This window comes from Mauremys reevesii, linkage group 1, assembly GCF_016161935.1.
Source record: "Mauremys reevesii isolate NIE-2019 linkage group 1, ASM1616193v1, whole genome shotgun sequence".
Lineage (NCBI taxonomy): Eukaryota > Metazoa > Chordata > Testudines > Geoemydidae > Mauremys > Mauremys reevesii.
Window position 1 is genome coordinate 183,360,057 of NC_052623.1, and position 18,311 is coordinate 183,378,367.

The window sequence follows — 18,311 nt, forward strand, 5'->3', positions numbered from 1 at the left end:
GCAATTAAGGGCTGTTTGAAGATCATTCTTTGACTATGCAACAACAGCACAATCATCTGTGTACTGGAGTTCAGTTATTGTTGCCAATATTACTTTAGTTCTGGCATGGAGACAAGAAAGGTTGAAGAGGCCGTCAGTCTGATATTGGAAGCCAATGCCTGTGGTGGACGGTCTTAGGTTAGTGTTTTCATAGCTGCTAAGTAAATGGAGAAAAGGGTGGGTCCCAGTACACAGCCTTGTTTTACGCCAGTTCGGATGACAACGGGCTCAGAGGTAGAGCCACTGCACATGATGGAGGCAGTCATCTGGTCATGGAGGAGTCCTACAGTGGTGATAAATTTGCTTGGACAGCCAAACTTTGACATGATTTTCCACAGAGTCTCACGGCTGACAGAGTTGAAGGTTTTGGTCAGATTGATAAAGGCCATATACAGCTCCTGATGTTGTTCTTGACATTTTTCCTGGATCTGCCTGCAAAAATCTTGTCGGTGGTGCCCTGTGATTGTCTGAAGCCACTCTGGGATTATGGAAGTACTTCCTCTTCAAGAGGGAGCAGGCAGTTCAGTAAAATTATAGCAAGTATCTTCCCAGCAATGGAGAGGAGGGCAGTGCCGCAATACTTGCCAAAGTCAGCCCTGTCTCGCTTTTTGAAAATGGTGATGTTAGCATTATGTAAATCAGCAGGGATTTCTTCAAGGCACCAGATTTTGAGGAGCAGCAAATTAAGCTTGTTAGTCAGTGTTTCTCCACCACTTTCAGTACTTTAGATAGTATGCCATCAGGACCCGGTGCTTTATTATTCAGTTGTTTATTATACTCATATTATACCCATATTATGGATGAGGAGCGATAAGGGTAACACAATAAAGGTTGCATTATGTTTTGCACTTAAAATGAGATTTCCAACATGTATTTTTGTATGCCCCAAATTTTCAGTACATAATCTAAGTTTGAATTTTCTGAGAATTTTAATTAATTAATTAATTTCTGAGTTCTAATAAATTAAAATTAACCTTTAAAATGTTTCTAGAGTCTGGTGATTTTTCAGAGAATATCGCCTTGCTCATGATGATTTTATGTGCTCCAGTAATCCATCAGAGAATGTGATTGTCCAACATAGTATGTATACTTCCCCCCTCCCTACCCTACCTCCACCACAGTAGAAGAATAGAACTCTTTTCCATAGTTTATTTCCATATGCCCTACAGTAAAATTTGCTGCCTCTGAAATTGGGGTCATATGGAATGGGTTGCTATAAAAGAGGCATTTGTGTGGCACTGGAGAATAACTAAGGAAGGGATAATTTATCAAAAATTCGGATTTTGTAAAATTGTTTAGGTAGCTCAGGCCTGAAATATTTTAGAAACACCTGAATGTTTTATTCAGTAGCTGTCGCTTGGACAGACACAGGAGCTCCCTGAAATTGTTCATCCAGTTCAGGAATAAAGCTCTAGCCAGCTCACAAATTTCATGAAGTATGGGATCTTCAAAAAACAGATATTATCATAAATGCCAGGGTCCACGTGAAAGTGTCACCTACCCCAGGAACAGATCCCGCTCCTCCTCAGAGGACTACTACTTTGTCAGGGAGCTTTTCTTAATCTGTTAGCATTTCTTGCCCTAACTGAATCCTTATATATAACAGCTAGTTGATGGAGAACATGAAAAAGTTTTATATCTGAAAAGTGTCAAACTGTTTATTTCAGAAAACTGTAGAGAAGTGGTACGATATTGCCTATTGGCACACACTCTGGTAATAGGCCTTAGTTTTGGATGGAGGGCATAATGTGATGGAGGGAAACTGTAGACAAAGATCTTCATCAGAGAAATAGCTAATTTCACTAAGAAAGATCTTAAGTGAAAGTTCTTCATCAGCTATGTATTTCACAAAGATATGGTTTTCATGAAAGTAGCCATCACTGTGGCCTGGTCTACACTACAAGTTGATTTTGAATTTAGCAGCATTAAACCGAATTACCGCTGCATCCATCCACACAATGAAGCCCTTTATTTCGATATACAGGGCTCTTAATATTGATATCTGTACTCCTCCCCGATGAGGGGAGTAGTGCTGAAATCGGTGTTGCCATTTCGGATTAGGGTTAGTATGGCCGCAATTCGAAAGTATTGGCCTCTGGGAGCAATCCCACAGTGCACCATTGTGACCGCTCTGGACAGCAATATGAACTTGGATGCACTGGCCAGGTAGACAGGAAAAGCCCCGCAAACTTCTGAATTTCATTTCCTGTTTGCCCAGCGTGGAGCGCTGATCAGCACAGGTGACCATGCAGTCCCAGAATCAAAAAAGAGCTCCAGCATGGACTGTACGGGAGATACTGAATCTGATCTCTGTATGGGGAGATGAATCTGTTCTATCAGAACTCCGTTCCAATAGAAGAAATGCCTAAACATTTGAAAAAATCTCCAAGACTATGATGGATAGAGGCCACAACAGGGACTCAACACAGTGCTGCGTGAAACTTAAGGAGCTGAGACAAGCGTACCAGAAAGCCAAAGAATGAAATGGACGCTCACGGAGGGAGGGGCGACTGACGACTGTAGCTATCCCACAGTTCTCACACTCTCTGAAAACTATTTGAATTCTTGGCTGAGCTCCCAAAGCCTGAAAGGTCAAAAACATTGTCGCGGGTGGTTCAGGGTATATGTCGTCAGCCCCCCCGCCCCCCTCTTTGAAAGCAAAGGGAAAAAAATCGTTTCTCACCTTTTTTCAATGTCTACTGGATTCTGCTGGCAGACGCGGTGCTGCAGTGCTACACAGCAGCATCCCCTTCCTTCCCTTGCGGACGGCAGACGGTGCAATATGACTGATATCTGTCATCGTCGTCCCATGAGTGCTCCTGGCTGGCCTCGGTGAGGTTGGCTGGGGGCGCCTGGGCAAAAATGGGAATGACTCTTGGTATTTCTCTTCCTTAAGTTTTGTCTCCTGGAGATTCACTCCTGCCTGGAATATCATAGCAGCTGGAGGCTGCCCTCTCCTCCCTCCTTTAATCTCTGCTTGCAGAGGCAATAAAGTCAGTGTTGTTTCTTATTCATGCATTCTTTATTACTTCATCACACAAATGGGGGGATTACTGCCACGGTAGCCCAGGAGGGGTGGGTGAGGAGGGAAGCAACGGGTGGCGTTGTTGCAGGGGCACCCCCTAGAATGCATGCAGCTCATCATTTCTGCGGGATGTCTGGGGTCTGACCCAGAGTGCCTGTTTGCCTCTCTGGTTCTTTAGTAGGCTTGCCTGATATTTTAGGCAGGACTGACTCTCCATTAGACAAAACTTAAAGAAGAGAATGACCTGGGGAGTCATTCCCATTTTTGTCCATGCACCCCCCAGCCAATCTCACCGAGGCCGGTCAGGAGCACCCATGACAGCAGCAGACAGTACAGTATGACTGGTAACCGTCATTGTCAACTTGCAAAAGGCAAGGGGATGCTGCTGTGTAGCGCTGCAGTACCACATCTGTTAGCAACATCCAGTAGACATACGGTGGCAGTGAAAAAAGGCTGAACGGGCTCCATGGTTGCTGTGCTATGGTGTCTGCCCGGGCAATCCAGGGAAAAGGGCGCAAAATGATTGTCTGCCGTTGCTTTCACGGAGGGAGGATTGTCTGATGACATTTACCCAGAATCACCCGCGACAGTTTTTGCCCCATCATGCATTGGGATCTCAACCCAGAATTCCAGTGGGCGGGGGAGACTGCGGGAACTATGGGATAGCTATGAGATAGCTACCCACAGTGCAACGCTCTGGTAATCGATGCCAACCTTGGTACATGGATGCACACTGCCAAATTAATGTGCTTAGTTTGGCCGCGTGCACTCGACTTTATACAATCTGTTTCCAAATACCGGTTTCTGTAAAATTGGAATAATCCCGTAGTGTAGACATACCCTGTGTTGGAGACCCTTTCTTAATCCAGAATAACTAGGATATGAACAAACAAACAAAAAACCAAAAACAAAACATTACATTTTGTGTCAGTTACATTTGGTCTATCTATCTCATGTGGTCCACGTTACCAGAGTATCTGAGCACCTCACAGTCTAATGTATTTATCTTCCCAAGACCCTGTGAAGTAGAGAAGTACTGTCATCCCCATTTTACAAATAGGGAACTGAGGCAGAGAGAGGATAGGCAATTTGCCTGAGGCTACACAGGAAGTCTGGTGAAGCAGAGACTTGAACCCTGGTCTCTCAAGTCCTAAGATAGTTCCCTAACCACCTTAACATCAATAACACAGAAACTGGTCTATGAACATAGCTAAATTTTTAAATTTCTTTAGTTTGTGTTAAGGTACTTATACATATTCTTCCAGCATCCCATTCCACAAATGAGAGATTTTTTGGAACTGAGTATAGCTGATACTAAGAATGGATGTCTCATCATGTGGCTATGGTGGTGAATGCTAGAAGGCTGACAGGCCTAGTGGGTCAGATTTGAGGTGAGGCGTAGTCTGTAGTGTATGGTGATTGTTCTAGTTGTGAGGCTTGTGCCTCTGTGTGGAGGAATAGAGTATGTATTGTTACATTTCATTTCCATGGTTTTGCATTAGGTATGTTATACACAGATTACTTTGTGTGTCACTTAAAGTTGTGTTTCCATCAATTAATTTATAGATCTACCTACATCATGGGCACATTAAAATGTATACAGACAAAAAACATTACCAAATCTGTAAACCAGTTCGGAAAAAGTGTTTTCTAGGCCTTCAGTAACACAAAACTGGAATATTCAGTAGTCCAAAATCCAGTTAGAGCATTTATGTTTTAATAAGTGTTTTTCATTTAGCTATTTCTATCTGTAGCTAGCTGAATAATTAAAAAGTAGGTTTTGGGGTGTTGTTTTTTTTTAAAACACACTGGAGTTTTAGACTGCTTAATAAGTAGCATTATCTTTTTTTTCTTTGCACCTTTGGAGAGTTTTTTCCTTTCAATTGAAGCAACTGTACCCAGGGCCACCCAAGGGGGGGGGGCAAGAGGGGCAATTTGCCCCAGGCCCCGGGTCCCACCGGGGCCCCCACAAGAGTTTTTCAGGGCCTCTGGAGCGGGGTCCTTCACTCGCTCCGGGGGCCCTGGAAAACTCTTGCGGGGCCCGGGCCCCCGGAGCTTCTTCCGCTCCCGGTCTTCGCTGGCAGGGGGTCCTTCCGCTCCGGGGAGGAAGGACCCCCCGTCGGCGAATTACCGCCAAAGTGGGACCTGCCATCGAAATGCTGCCGGGTCTTCGGCGGTAATTCGGTGGTGGGGGGCCCCTTCCGTTCCGGGACCCGTCGCTGAAGTGCCCCGAAGACCCGCGGCGGGGGCCCCCCACCGCTGAATTACCGCCGAAGACCCGGCTGCACTTCGGCGGTGGGTCCCGCTTCGGCGGCAGGGGGCCCCTGCCGCAGGTCTTCGGGGCACTTCGGCAGTGGGTCCTGGAATGGAAGGGGCCCCCCGCCGTCGAATTACCGCCAAAGCGGGGGCCCCCCTGCCGCCGAAGACCCCAGACCCCCGAAATGCTCTGGGAGGCCCTGACTGTACCTATAGAAATAGCTAAAATAATGTACCATTAGTCATCATTTTTTCTTATATTCCATCAGTCAGATGAAGTGGCTATCAGAAAAGATCAGTGTTTTGAGACAACAGTATCTCATACCATGATTTTTCTGAACGGGAGAAGCAAATGAAAAAGAGCAAATGGCTAAAGTTAGAGGCACTTCTGGTAGTAGCAGTCAGGGAGGAGGAGTTCTCCAGAGTATGCTGCTGACATCTTATTTCTGCAGTGCCCCAACAGAAGAGGGGAGGGAGCGGGTTGCTGCATGTTTCAGGTGAGGACAAATCTTTTTTCAACAGGGTGGGTCAAATTTCTGCTTTCAAGTATGATCACTGAGCCCAGATTGAATTTTTCTCAGTACAGTTAGTGTAAAAACCATTATCATGGCTAAGCATAAAATACACCCAGAAAGCAGTTGCTCTTTGACAAGTTGCAGACTTACTTCAGGGCAAAAAAGTTATATTAGACTAGAATAAAAAATCTAAATTTAATTTATTATAAGAAAAGCCAAAGCTACTGATGGACAATATGGACACTGATATTCTCAATTTCCCATATGGGTGGATACCCCCATTTAAATATTCAGAATCCAATTTTCAAATGCTGATATTACAAGTCTCCCCCTGTACCAATTAGCTGCACTAATCTAAAATAGCACCTCTCACATTTCCATATAATATAAGCTAAATATATCACATTCTTTTAATGGTTATTTCTATACTGGGCAAGGCTTTCTATTTTAATTTTCCCTAACAGAGGAATACATTACACAAAAATATAGGTCATATATTAATATCTTGGTAGAAAACTACATTGTATTGCAAGTGTGGCATTAAAAAAAAATCAAAATAAAATATTAAAAAGGGGAGATGTAACAAAGATGTAGAAGTGCCAAAACAATTTAACTGCTGTTCCATTTAACACAATGTGTCAGTATAAAAGTCTAAAAACACTAAATTTTATGCATCAAAAACAGACAAGCAGACAATCTGATCTGCCAGGCAAACACTACAGAAAATTTGTTTTAATGAATCACTGTCTCTATTCAAACATAAATCAAGCATGCTGATACAGTAAGAAAAGACACTTCTTACACATGAAAAGAGTGACTTAGTGCAGGAGATATATCTCAAGGCAATGAAAGTGGAGCAAGACATAGCGTCTCTCCGAAATAGCTAGTTCCATGTACTATTCTTTGCATTTCCATTTCTTTTTGCTGATTTAATAAGTCCAAAATGTTTAATAAGACACTTCTTATACATTGTTTAATAAGTTACAGTGATTAATCACAGATCTCTCTTTACCCACCTTTAAAAAACCATCTAGTCTCACATCTCAGCCTGTCTCAAACATCTCCTAGCTGGCAAGCCACCAGCTGAACATGGCCAAAACTGAACTCTGTCTTTCCACCAAAACCTTCCACTACCAGCAGCCTCCCTGTCACTCAAGCCCATGACCTAGGGGCAGAGGTGAAAGTAAGCCGGTACAGGCTGGTACGCCATGCTGGACTGCATCGGTTTCCTCAGTCTGGCGATTTAAAGGGCCTGGGGCTCCCTGCAGCGGCCGGAGCCCAGAGCCCTTTAAATTGCCACCCAAGCCCCGCTGCCGGAGCCCCAGTGTAGCAGCGGCAGGGCTCCATCAGCGATTTAAAGGGCCCAGAGCTCCACTGCAGTAGCAGTGGCCCGGGCCTTTTAAATCATTCCTGAGCCCCGGCAGGGCCGGCTCTAACTTTTTTGCCGCCCCAAGCATAACAACCCCCCTCCCCGAGTGCCGCTCCACCGAAACAAAAAAAACCCCAAGCACGGCCCTGCCCTACCAAACCAAAAAAACGAAACAAAAAACCCCGAGTGCCGCCCCACCAAAACAAACAAACAAAACCTGAATGCCGCCCTGCCAAAAACAAAAACAAAAACCCCCGAGCGCGGCTCTGCCGAACAAAGAAAAAAAAATACCCGAGCACTGCCCTGCCCCACCAAAAAATTTTTTCTCTCATTTCTTTAAAGGGGAGTGTTTTGATTACACCTCTGTTTAATGTTCTTGTGTAACAAACTAGAAGAGTTTCCACTTAATTTAGAAGATTTATACTGCACTGAAAGCAGTATCCATTCATTTGTGATTTTTCTCAAGAACATGTAATCAGATAGATCTTTAAAAGACTTGTCATATTGTATCTAAATTTTCAGTAAGACTCCATTTTAGAGTAATGTGGGCCAGATCCTCAGCTAGTATAAATCAGTGTAGCTCCCCTAACTTAATACAAATCTTCTATTGCAACCATGTGTGAAAAATCTACAGAAAAAATCAAAGAGCACTAAAAACAATAGTGAAAACATTTTGGAGGAGCAAGTTCAACCATCAGGTTTTCCCAAGAAGACCCTTTATATAATGAAGTGTCTCAAAAGAAAGTGCACATTTGTGTCAATTTTATATAATATTATATTAATTCTGCAATTTATATATAGTGGTTACCTTCCCTGAAAATCAAGCACTGTTTAATCACAATCTTTAGATCCTATTGAATAAATCCTGTTTTGGAGAATGCTGTTTCTATGTTTTCCTTAAACAGGACAGCAAGAATTGTCATAATAGCTATCACTTAAAAAGGACCCTATGTTAGAAACAATCTAAATGTGCACCATAAAAATCTTGGAATTTTCCTTAAAGTGTACACTAAAAACTTTCCCCCCTCAATTCATTAGCTTTCATTCAACTTTGATTGCTGCTATAAAATGCTATTTCATTTTTATGGTATCAAGATCAGTTTTTTAGCTTACCATAAAGGAAGTGAACATAAATCATTTGTATTATTCTACCATGATCCTTGCTCAGAAGGGAATGCTGAAGCAATTTTATCCATTCATGCATTACCTACTGCATACGATTAAAGAAAAACAAACCTCAGAATTAAGAGCTTTACTTATAATAATAATATGTAATTGTCCTATTTGGTATGTGCATTAAGTATACTGAATAAGAAAACATAGCAATGAGGACAAGAACAGTTCACATAAGGTAAATTTAAAGGCTAAAATACCAATACCTCACCCCACCTTGTGTCTCTAGTATCATGGGACCAACATGGCTAGAACAACACTGCATATAAGAAATCTGTGGCAGAAATTATTTCCCGATTGAAAATGTGCTGAATTTTGTCTCTCTATGCTTTCCCTGTGTGATTAAAAAAAAAAAAAGATTGTCTGCTAGCACAATTGTTTGCCCAATCACAATTGAGCTGGGTACAGGTTCTAAAAATGAATGAATGGTCTGATAAAAACTGGTAATTTTGCTCCAAAATCTCTTATTCTAAATCTGATCAAAATGGTGGCCATAACAGGTCTAAAAAGCATTCCATCATAGAGAACAAACAGGGGCACAACTACCACCACAGTGAAGGAACTACTGAAGTGATGTATGAGCTGCTGTGATGACACATAGGGGATAACCCCCCTGCTCAGGCAACTGAGGATTTCCCTAATGGGGAAGATATCTCTAGGTGGCATAGAGCCAGAGCAGCTCTACAACAAACCTTGGCACAGAAGAGGGGAGGTATGGCCTGAGTGTGGCTGCACTTCAGCAATACTCAGCTGGCTCAGTGACTCCCTGGAAACTGTGACCAGAAGACATAGCCAGCATCCCAAAAGACCTGGAGATTGAGGAAATCCATAGAAAGATGCGTAGCCACTTTGGCTCCATTTTCTGTAAAGCTCTATTTCTGCAAAAAAGTCATATCAACACATTACTAGACAAGATTTAGCAATCAGAGACTGAAGATACTCTTCTAGAGGTTGTCTCTCTCTAACCCATCAATTTTGGATGTCAATTTCTGAACAATAAATATCTTTATATCCCATCCTGGGGGAAAAAAATCACAGAAAAAAAGGTACGCATCCTTCTCTCATCAGGACACACTTATAAGCATGAAGAAAAGTCCTTGCACTTTCATGGGAAGGTGCCATTTTGTACTGAGGAGAATGCTATTTTTAGTCACTCCTGACCAGCATCACAGATGAAGTCTCTCATGACAACACTCCTTAACACTAAACTTTACAGAGCCATAGAGTTTAAGACAAGAATGGATCACCGGATCATCTATTTTTACCTTCTATATATTACAGGCCACCACCATCCCATCCAGTGTCCCATCTCCACCTGCACACTAAACCCAATCACCAAAATATTATACCCCACAGGAGACTAGACTATTACGTGTAGGGGCCTACCAAATTCACGGTCCATTTTGGTCAATTTCATGGTTATAGGATTTTAAAAATAATAAATTTCATTATTTCAGCTATTTAAATCTGAATTTTCACAGTATTGTAATTGTAGGGGTCCTGACCCAAAAAGGAGCTCTGTGGGGGAGAGGTCTCAAGGTTATTGTAGAGGGGGTTGCAGTACTGCTAACCCTTACTTCTGCGCTGCTGCTGGAGGTGGCACTGCCTTCAGAGCTGGGCAGCTGGAGAGTGGCGTCTGCTGGCTGGGAGCCCAGCTCTGAAGGCAGAGCCACCACCACCAGCAGCACTAAAGGAAGGATGGCATGGTATGGTATTGCTACCCTTACTTCTGCACTGCTGCCTGCAGAGCTGGGCCCTCAGTCAGCAGCCACCACTGTCTGGCCACCCAGCTCTGAAGGCAGTGCAGAGGTAAGGGTGGTAATACCTCAACCCCCCTAAAATGGCCTTGCAACCCCTCTCCCCACTTCCGCAACTCCCTTTTGGTCAGGACCCCCAGTTTGAGAAACACTGGCCTCCCCTGTGAAATCTGTATAGTATAGGTTAAAAGCACACAAAATACCAGATATCACAGGGGAGACCAAACTTCCAGTCTGTGATGCGTTTTTCATGGCCGTGAATTTTGTAGGGCCCTAATTACGTGCCACAAGCAGAGCTAGGAGGGACCAAGATGCAACAATGTCGATGACCCTGTAAGGGCAGAAAACTGATTAAATTAGACATATCCAGATAATCCTGGCAAGTAACCTGCACCCACATGCTGCAGAGGAAGGCAAAAAAAAAAAAAAACCCAAAACCCACCACCCAACGTCACCGCCAATCTGACCTGGAGGACATTCCCTCTTGATCCCACACTTAGATCCTTGGTATGTGAGCAAGGACCAGACAGCCAAGCACCTGAAAGGGAGAGAATGTTTGGTGCCACCTCAAATCACTGACCTATCCCATCCAGTGTCCCATCTCGAGCCATGATGCTTCAGAGGAACAAAATGAAAAAAACCAGATTACATAGGGACGGGGTAAAGGAATCCCTTCCTGCAAGTGACCAACTACAGTCCTGAAGCAAGAGATTTAGGACAAACAAAGGGACATGTAGGGCTGCCAAGTCCCCTCCGCCCCCCAATCACAAGTAACCCAGTCATACAGTCCCTCTCAAATTTGTTCAGCTCTCTCTCAAAACTAAAATACGTTATTTGCCCCCATAACACCTACATTTCCTTCTGCATTCTGGTACACGTGACCAGAGATTTCAGGACATTTTTCCTCCCTATGTGGTCACTTCTGCCTTTGCCCAATTTTCTGATGTGCCCAATTTCTGCTACTCTTCCCACCCAAATTTGTATTCATTTTCATGGAAGTCTGACAGCTGTTAAGATTTTTTTTATTGTCATTCATAATCTGATGTCCATTTTCTCTGTAACTGAGAACCAATCACTAGAGTCATGCTATCAAGAGCAGGATTCAGAAAAGAATTCTGAAGTTATATTTTGAAATTACATCATTTTACACAGAAAACGTATAATGAGGCAATGATGTAGAAGTGCCACTCTCTAAGGAAAGTACATTTTCATTATTAGGAAGAGCCAGTCTGAATGTAAACTCATGAAGCTATACAGCTTTACAGTTTGCATCACAAAAACAAGAGATGAGCTTTTCAAAATGTGTTCGGGATAATTAGACAGATTCCAAATTTTTCCCACTGCAGTTCTCTCCCAGGTGTATACCCTCATGTTTTTCTGTCTCCTATCTGCTCCCATCACTCCATGAATATTACATCAGAAAAATAAGTAGTAATATAATAATTTAAACACTCCTGTCAATAAGTACTAAGTTTTTTCTTACATTTTCCTTTTCTTTCCCTTCATTGTCACCTTCCTCTCTCACTTTCATCTTATTTTCACTCTCCTCACCTCCCACCTAAATATTGTTTTCTCTCTCACACTTTTGTCCTCTCATACCCACATTCATTCCCCTGTGACCCAGGCTACCTCACTTTCTTTTCTGCTGTCTCTTGGAATTCATTCTCCCATCAGCTTCCCCTTCCATAGTCATCTCCATCTTTTTCTCATTCCTTCCAAATTTCCGATGTCCTTCATCTTTTCTTTGTCCTTCCACCTCCAAACTTCCTTGCAGAATATATTCTATCACTCAAATGACATTCTTGCACAAGTGACAGTTCTCATACTACTTGTGGTAATGCTCATTGTGCTCTAACCAGAGACGTGTGTAATACAAAGAAAACTATGGTTGCCTGCTGCTTTTCTCCTGCTGCTGCAGCTCTTGGCAAGCCAATAAATAAATATCAAGACCACCAGAATTAATGTTTTCAAAGAAACAATACCACACATTTTAGGATTTAAGAGATCTGAAATGCTGTGTGGGTAAGTGTAAAAATAACCATGTTAAACATGTTTCTGAAGACTATACCTAAAAGAAGATAGTAGATGACACAAACATAAGCAAGTGAAAAAAATATTTCATTTACCAACATCCAAGCAAAGTACAGTAAATACATTTATAATTTTTCACATAAAGATTGCATGAAAGACCACTTTTAGTGCATATATTTTTAAGAGTGATTAATGAGGTCCTCCCTCATTCCAGTTTTCCTAGTCTTTTGTTAAAATGTATTAAGTGCAGAAAGTCACACCATACAAGCTTTACTATAGCTTTAAGCAATAAACCAGTTTGGTGCCTATATGGTTCTTATATCAAAGAAACATTGATTTCCACAAGACTTTTCTATTCCAAAATCTCTCAAATTCTGAGGACACTTCCTGACATTAGAGTCTTTTAATATGCTTCATTCTCCATTTAGTCAACAGTTATCGGTACAGGTTTTATCTGTACAGAACATGAAGCGGTGCTCATGGAAACTCCCACAAACTTCATTATAAGTAGACTGTTTTCACTTACACACCTCATGCTGCCTCAGGTGAAGGCATCATGATCTTATACTTCCATCCATACTCAGCATTTTTGTCACCTAATCCAACTCAAGTCAGATCAAATAGATTTTCCAGTACTTGATGGGTTATTTTGTGACTATAAGTGGTTCCACTCAGCACTGAAGCCCTCCTTGGTGTCAGGGTAAGGCATTGCAGGGGTTTGACCCTGTGATGGCCTGTTTCTGTCCATGACAGCCCTCTGGCTAAGTCACATCCAGTCCAAACAGATAACAGAAGTCTGGGATAACAGAAGCCAAACAGAAGTTCACACAAACCCAAGTGTTTTCCACCTTGCTCAAGCTCCTCTTCGGATCATCCTCCAGGCTCAGTTTCCAGCCACTTCCAAGCTACCTATAAAAGTCTCTCTGATTCTGGGATAGAGCCCTGACTCCCCAGTTCCTTTTCTGGAGTCTCCCTCACAGTCTCAGACCCTACTTCAGGACCTTCCACAGAAAACCAGCTTACGCCCTGTGGTGCCTACTCCAAACCAAGTTTTCTCAGCCCTTTCATGAGGCTCAAGTGTTTCTTATTATCACATAACCTTAATGAGTCCAGCCACCTCTGGCTAAGATGCCATTAATTATGGCACAAGTGGAGCTACTTGAACAGGCTTGGCACATGCAAGGCTTCCTGGCCCATATCCAAAAGAGGCCACCAACAAGATTGTCTGATCTCTCACATGTAATTAAACATCATAATGAATATGCACAATGGCTTGAATTAAGGCACCCTTAAAACAGGCATTTCCTAACTTATGAGTGCCTGAATTTTCAAACTTAACATTCTTTTAACATTGCTTTTTAAATGGTATTTGGTTCCACTTGCATCATCAGCAAGGTTGGGATCTTTAGGTCATATGCATAGTGCTCTGCTACTTGAGCTAACAAAGTAACTGGTAACAGCAGAAGGCTGTTATCCATATGGATCTGCCACTACAACAGGATGGAGACATGCACTTTGCCACCAGGTTTCACATATATTACAAGACCCAAAGGATTGTTAAGACTCAGAAATGATGGGTTAAATTCCAGGCTCTGTTGGGGAGCTTGCTGTAGTGGTTATATAGCCTTTTTCCTGCCACCTGCAACCTTTCCCTTTCTTAACCCCCGCTCTTAGCTCTGTCCCCATTCATCTTCCTTCTCAACTCCTACCCATCTCGCCTTCTCCTATCCTCTCACCTCCCTGGCTGCTGGCCCTGTTCTTGCCTTTGTACCCAGCTCCTGCCCTCCTCCCTCTATACCTATCCTCCTCCCTGTGACTTGGGACTTCCCCCACCCCATACTCCTATGCTCCCCCATCCTTGGCTCCTGCTGTTGTCTCCCCTTCTTGCTACTTCTCCCCTCACTCTTTGTATTTTTGAAGCAGGCCCATAATCCTCTAATGGTTGTAAACATTCAGAGGACAAACCCTAAAATTAATATATAGGAGTGACTACTTACATGTTACTACATGTTCATTCACAATATTTTGGACATACATTTCTGTTTCAAATATTACTGAATATGCTAAAATACTGTGGCGGAAAGCCAAACAAGTGTCATATACAAGATGTAAGTGATTAAGTTACCGAAGAAGGCGAAAGGATTAAAACCAGGGGGAGAAATGTTTGCCATCTCCAGACCCAGTCAAAGCAACATAATTAAGTACATTTATACTCCAACCTTCAAAGAGATGCTGTGGAAACAAAGTTATGATAATGCAAGAAACATCTGAGGTTCAGACCTAGAGCATAATAGCCAATTAGATGTTTGCATGTTAATAGTCTGGAAGGCGGAGGAGGAAATAGCCTTTCTTCCACCACCTAGAGAGAGAAAACAAATCTCCGCAGTTAAGAGGATATGGATGCCTGGAGACTGGGGCTTTGGAAAGAGTCAACCATATCAGAGAAATGGGAAAGCATAGTTCAGAAACACATTACAGAATAATGGTGCCTCTGAGAAAGAACTTCCTACAGCAAAGCTGCCAGGTAATATTCTGTTTCTGGAATAATTAATATGCAATACCAGTATTTCCAATGTATGAACATAATCTGCCAGGATATTTTGTAGTGTGGCAAAATGTTCCTTATCTTTGTTTCCTGTTGCATGCACGCTAGTCCTTGAATTGCTCTGTGTTAAAGACTATTTTAATGGAATATATGTGACTGACATTTATATATTTTTTTCAGACTTCTCCAAGTTTTTCCAGGGATTCACACTTGCTGACACTCATGCAAGAGATAACATGGTGCATAATTTGCATCCACAATCTTTTTTCTGGTCTGAACATCCTGAATCCAAAAAGGAGTTTTGAACTGTGTGTTCAACTTTAGGGTGTTTCAGAATATCTGTGTGTTCAGACTGGACACTGTGAGCACAAAAGGTAACAGGACAAAGTTATATGTAACAGTTATCTTCTGGCGATACTTGAATTGTACATCACTTGATTTGGGTAAAAACAAAAAGTCACATACGCCCTCAATACTCAGTTATGAGAGGAAGATTCAATGTCAAGTGAGATCAATGACTTTGAGACTACTTATCTGGCAGAGACTGGCATCATGCTTGAATTGCTAGCAGCAGAATGTACTGGTGTTGGGCCCTTTCCTGCAATAGTTGAAGTTCAAACTTCAGGTTTCGTAGCTGTCTCTCTGGACTGTGTGCACATTTTTAAAAGGTGTGTGGGTTAAAAAAAAAACTATATTCATCAAATTATTTTAGAAAAGTGGTAGAGAGCCACCTTGTTAGTATCAACCAAAAATATTCCACTCCTATGGTTGGCATGGACAAGACTGACAAATTTCTCTCTCAAGTCCATATGAATTTCTCCCTTACCCTACAGATCAAACAGAATAGAGTAATCACCACTAAAATCTGGGATAGCTGTATGGTTATGAACTGGAGGAGGGGGAAAAGTGGAGGGAGAGAGACAGAGAGAGAGGCAGATATACAACACAGATAAATATCTGTAGAAAGAAACATGAGTTAATATATAGATTTTATTGCTACAACTTTGGAAGATTTAATGACTAACAAGCAGTGAAGCAACACATTATCACTGTTTGATTTGATCGGCATAAGGTTCTTTTCTCACATGTCTTATTTGTTTGATATTAAAGTCTCTCCATATGCGACTTGTAACCACAAACCTCCCATACATTTCTGGAAATGACTAAAAACCCTCTCGTAACATCAAGTTATGGAAATCACGCAAGACTGAAAGGTACATACTTGTTCTTGATATGTCCTCCTAGCATTGCTGGTCTAGATGCAGAGAACAAAGCAAGCTTTGTGAGGCCAGTACTTTCCTGTCCCCTGCACCATGCAGATGAGGGAGGGGGTGATGTTATCTGATTAAAATATTACTATATAGATCATTGTTTCAACCACTTATATATATTTGCAACAAATCTTGTACAAAATTTGGCATGTGGGATGTTTATGGAAAGGTTATGACTTGCTGAAAATTATGATGTTATTTGTATGCATGTATCATTTTGTATTTGAAGTTATGAGCATTGGCTCTATACCTGGATTTCAAATGTTTGCTTCTGGGGTAACACCCACAGAGTTTATAGCCTGCACAACATGAAGGGACTATTCAAATTAAGTGGCTCATCAAGGAGCACTTAACTCACAATGGACCATGGTAGATGCCTATCTCCAGATAATGGACTTTCCTGCCATGACTAAGCGAAATTATACAGGGACATGTGACTTGCCCATGTGACTCAAACACCCATCTTTTACCTGTAATTTTCCACTAGCTGTGCTGAGGGCTTTGTTTAAAACAATGGGTTTCCCTGCACCTGGCAGAAGCTATGAAAGGCCCTGGAAAAACCCTCTATTTTGCCTCTTTTCTGCTACAACCTCTTTCCTGCTCAAACCTCTGGACTATGGACTTACACTAATGGGAGCATTCTAACTAAGGGACTGAGGTCCTTCCAGTGATTTGGAAACAATCAGAGACTTATCAAGCCAGGAGTTTATTCCATCACTGCTACAAGCCTGAGCCAAGAACTTATCAATTACATACAGTAATTGCATTCTTTAACCAATTGTAACTCTCGCCTTTTTTTCCCTTTCTTTTTATGAATAAACCTTTAGATTTTAGATACTAAAGGATTGGCAGTTTACTTTTGATGCTAGTCTGGTATATTTTATGGAAGAATAACCACCAGTTTTGGGTTGTGTTTGCCTTATTTCTCAGCAGTTTGTCCTGAATTTAGTATTCTCACTTGTGACCCATATAGATGTGGTTATGGGGGGGGGGGAGGGGAGGAGAGGGCAGAGCCTTGACTCCACCTCCACTAAATTTCCAGTGAGCACAGCTGAAGTGGCCCAGAAGGAGGTGAAATTGCTACTGATTTTGGATAGTGGCAGATTATTTCCCCTTTGTTCCAGGGAAGAACTAGGAAAGGAATTGTGGCTGTCAGAATTTCCTCTTTGAACTGTTACAGGGACAGCACAGCTATATAGCACCAGGGCTCACTCCAGATTAAACACACAATCTTGTCCTTAGATTCAGACTAAAGTTTCCAGGAACACTGACCAAGTGAAAGGCTATGATTGGCCTTTAAATGGAGAGAAATTAAATTATACAGTGGCATATACATGCAAGAGAAATAAGGACACTTAGAACAGCTTCTAATGAAAAAACCCCCATGTATCTAGAGTTGCTAAATATCCCATTTTGGACATGCTTCATCTATCATGCTATTATTTGTACCAAGATAAGGAAAGTAATCCCCTCCCCAGTTTCAATTTATTAATCCTAATTCTCATTTTTTCATATGAACATATGAAGTCAACAAACACTGGCTTTAGCCTTTCAAGATCTGATGTCTGAAACAACAAGAACAAAAGCAAAAACTCCCTATCTCAACAGGTAATGTCTGTATACTACACAATATTTAAAATAAGGGGATCATTTTCTTCCCAGGAGAAAAGCAGAATTTCCTCTACTCTTCATGCCTTCTATTCTATGGCATAGATCCTTAACTTGTGTAAATAGGCATCACTGGAGCCAATTAAGCTGTTTTACACCACTATGCTGATTTACACCATCTGAAAATCTACCCCATTTTTAATTATCAGGTGAGATAAGCTTTGCAGTACCACCCTATTTTGATAGGGGAATCATGGCTGGAATGGGAAATTAAATGTTCAATTTTTTAAAATATAAAACATAAGTACAAACGTTGTGCTTACAAATTTGTTTAGCACATTTGTAGCAACGGTGGTTCTCTTATCTAAAGCTACCATATATGGATTTCCCGTAGCTGTTTGGATTATCTTATTCTGGGGCGATGTTTATATATCAGTCCCATATGTATACTAAGTTAATGTCACTAACTCTTGGGAAACCAGCGAGGGTGAGAGAAGATTGTTTCATGTTTGCTCAGGAAAGAATGAGAATACTAATGAACTGAAAACTGAATGTATGAAGCAGACAGGCACAGCAGCCACAAAAGGTCTTAGGCACTAGAAAACCATTGCCAGATTAACTGCAGCAACACTGTAAGCCTCCTCACTTGTCATTTTCTCAAAAATAAATGCAATCAAAGAAAGATTAATAATTTTTAATGTAACACCAGGGACATCTTGCTT

At 41.8% G+C, this 18,311-nt stretch overlaps 1 protein-coding gene across 15 annotated transcripts in view; it reads right to left on the minus strand.

Moving 5' to 3' along the window:
- Positions 1-18,311, minus strand: part of ROBO1 (roundabout guidance receptor 1) — a 1,025,913-nt gene that overhangs the window by 890,062 nt on the left and 117,540 nt on the right. Inside the window, exon 1 of one of the 15 annotated variants that reach the window (XM_039532335.1) lies at positions 9,070-9,207. The exons of the other annotated variants lie outside the window; for them this stretch is intronic. The gene's annotated coding sequence lies outside the window, so the exon portion shown is untranslated. Of the gene's footprint in view, positions 1-9,069; positions 9,208-18,311 lie in introns of those variants that run through there. 15 annotated transcript variants of the gene reach the window in all.